This window comes from Epinephelus moara, chromosome 24 (genome assembly GCF_006386435.1).
Source record: "Epinephelus moara isolate mb chromosome 24, YSFRI_EMoa_1.0, whole genome shotgun sequence".
NCBI classification, from domain to species: domain Eukaryota; kingdom Metazoa; phylum Chordata; class Actinopteri; order Perciformes; family Serranidae; genus Epinephelus; species Epinephelus moara.
In genome coordinates, this window is record NC_065529.1 from 36,348,762 (window position 1) to 36,352,493 (window position 3,732).

Below are 3,732 nucleotides of genomic sequence, written 5' to 3' on the forward strand. Positions count from 1 at the left end.
AATAAATAATAATAACAATAATAATAATAATGATAATAACAATAAGACACTTTTTTTCCACATGTATAACACCTTGATGCAGCAATTTTTTACACTAATTATTTACAATTTTATGAATGATTATGTTGCCTGTTTTTTTTTGTTTGTTTTTTTTTACTTTCCTGTTTTATTGACTAGTTGGCACCTAATCAGACGCAGCGCTCCTAATCTCCTTATATATTCTTTGTACAATGACAAGTAGGGCTTTCTATTTCTACTCTAATAATATATATATATTATATATCTCAATATTATATTATTATATTATGATATTAGCCTATATATCATCTTAAATTTTGGTTTTAAAGGTCCCATATTATGCTCATATTCAGGTACATACTTGTATTTTGGGTTTCTACTAGAACATGTATACATGCTTTAATGTTCATGTTGTGTGTAATGTAATTTTTTACATGCTGTTTGCCTGAATATACCTGTAAGGCCCCGTGGGCCAGCTGGGAGCACCTGAGAGCGCTGTGGAGGTGCAGCAGTTTCTAAGCTGAGATGCTTTGGTTGTGTCTGGTTGCTATGATATGGAATATCCGTGGCAGTAAACATGTCAGCACAAGGTACTTGCTTTGGATGAGGGGAAGGCTGAAGCATACAGGGAGAAAGAATGGAGCTGTTGGTCTGTGTGGGTTCATACGAGGAAACATAGTTTAATATATGACAATATATTATATTAATATATATAATATATATACCATATAATATATTACTATGTGACGAGTGCAGGGCTTTTGAAGACAAGTATATATTCTGTGCAAACTAGAATGAAGCTGCCATCTACAGTGTGCTGCTGCGTGCACTGGTTTTGCTGAGAATGTGAAGACAACAGGGGTCCAACAAATTGTTTTTAGGCCTCGGCCCAAAAACAGGTTTAATCAGCCATTTTTATTCCCCCCTTTACCCTCACTGACTCAGTAGCTCCACAAAAAGCAGACTCCTCTTTTTTCTTTTTTTTTTAAATGGAAACTGTGTTACAGCCTATCACTATAAAAATAAATACACATTTACATTAGAAATGACTCACAAAATATTTAAGCATGTCACACTTGTGGCCACACCTCAGTGACTGATGTCACAAAAGCTGTTTGCCATCAGCTGTCAAAGGGGAAAGAGCTGCTGTGGCACAATTGCTTCATTGCTGCATTGTTGGTATTAATAATGATAAAAATAATTGAAATTAAATATTGAGCTCACACACTCATTCCATTTTTCCCTTAAGTGACATTAAATGTTACACTGTTATTTTGAAGGCTACTGCGTGTGTTTCCGGTGTTGTCATAGTTACTTCTTGACTAACTTGACGGACCTGCTGCAGGCGCTCGAGTCACACAGGTCCCTCCTCCCCTCCCCGGTCAAAGATGACATCATCCGTAGTACAAGAAGACTCGTGCAACAGGAGGGATGGGTGTGGATCTCACCAGTGTCCCTCTGAAAAAAAACACACACAGTTCATATCCACACAGGCAGACTGCCAGGTGTGTGTTTGTGTCTCATCCCAAATATGACCTGAAGTGGACACTCAGTGACAAAATGTCTCTGCATTATAAAATAGTGTGGTCTGTTTCACTCTGTATGACAGGCAAACACACTAACAAGAACAAATATTAGCATCATGATGGATTTTTTCCCCTCCTGATTGACTAAATAATCAGGTTTTCATAGACCTATAGTTATAAATATATAAGGAAAATATCCAGTGAGCAGCAGTTCTCTGGGTGAAAATGCCTTGTTGATGCCAGAGGTCAGGGGAGAATGGCCAGAATGGTTCAAGATGATAGAAAGGCAACAGTAACTCAAATAACCACTGGTTACAACCAAGGTCTGCAGAAGACCATCTCTGAACCAACAACACGTCCAACCTTGAAGCAGATGGGCTACAGCAGCAGAAGACCACACCAGGTGCCACTCCTGTCAGCTAACAACAGGAAACTGAGGCTACAGTTCACACAGGCTCACCAAAACTGGACAATAGAAGATTGGAAAATGTTGCCTGGTCTGATGAGTCTTGATTTCTGCTGTGACATTCAGATGGTAGGGTCAGAATTTGGTGTAAACAACATGAAAGCATGGATCCATCCTGCTTTGTATTAACGGTTCAGGCTGGTGGTGGTGGGGGATATTTTCTTGGCACACTTTGGGTCCTTTAGTACCAACTGAGCATGGTTTAAACACCACATCTCCAACAGAAGACTTCTAGCTGTGGAGTATTACATGTTACATTATGGCATTACCGGCCATGTTCATCAAAAGTGTAAGGCCAGTTTGTGTTAAAGTCAAAGGTTACCATTTCAATGCTTATTTATGAATTAGTTTTCAATAAGGTCAGAGAAGGAAAAAAAAAATCATTATTGTTTTAAAGGTCCAGAGTGTAAGATTTAGGGAGATTTAGTGGCATCTAGTGGTGAGAATTGCAGATAGCAACCAGCTGAAACTTCTCCCGGTTAGAATTCCTTTAGTGTTCATTGTTCAAGAGTTTTTTACCAGGAGCTGAATTATCCACAGAGGTCTCCTCCTCTCCAAAACAAACAAACCAGGTCATTTAAACTGGTAGAAACATTGAATAAAGCAGTTTCATGATCCAAATCAGTGCTTCTACAATGTTCTTTGGCTCGTCAGAGATAGCCTGCTAGCCCAGCATCCTCTAATATGTGCTCACCTTTTTTGTCTGATAACTTAAGATCCAGATGTTCAGGAGGTTTTCAGTCGGAGCCAAATTATCCACAGGGGTCTGTTCCTCTCCAACACAAACACATTGGTGATTGAAACCAATAAAAATAATAATAGAGCAGTTTAATCCCCCTAAAAATAGTGTTTTTGTACACTGCTCGTTGCAGATGGGCTGCAAACTAAGGAGGCTGATGTGAAAACGAGAATGGCCCTATCTAGAGCCAGTGTTTGGTTTGTCCGTTCTGGGCTTCTGTACAAACATGGCAGTGCAACAAAGCAATCTCTACGGATGAGGATCTACTACGGCTCATTCTAAGGTAATGAAAACACAATGATTCTTATTTTCAGGTGATTATAAACTTAAGAAGTCATACTTATTACATTATATTCCATTTCTGCCAGTATATCCCTCAAAATTCTACTCACTGGACCTTTGAATTAAGTAACATGTGGAGTCTGTGGGATCCAAAACAATGAGGAAGTAAAGCCAGTGTCAACAAAACACAGTGGTTAAGCCTTAAAATTGTTATTATGTTCAAAGGCTATGTGTTAATGTCAACATACATGATTTGACATTAAGAGGAATACTATTAAAAAAGTTCACATGTAGTTTTGGAAGCTTGTTGCATTCTAAAATTCAATATGTGAGATTAACATGCAGAGAAATTCTGCTTGTGGGAAATTAGTAATTCTTTTAAATCACTCAAAACCAATTTATGATGACATTAATCCCATGAGTCAGTAAAGGAAGAAGTGATTATTTAGTAACTGAACTTTCCTCTTAGTCAAACAGTGCAATTATCAGTGACAGGCTGTGTGAACTACTCTGACTCATAAGTTGGCCACATCGAAGATTAATTTCCTTTTGAGTGATACACAGGACTGAGTAAACAAACACAGTCAAAGCAAATGGGAAAAATCAGATTTATTTCTAAGCTGGTTTACATTATCCCTCTACCTCACAATTTGGTAGCTCACATTCTAGGACGCACCATCTCTAAACAAACAGTTAATGGA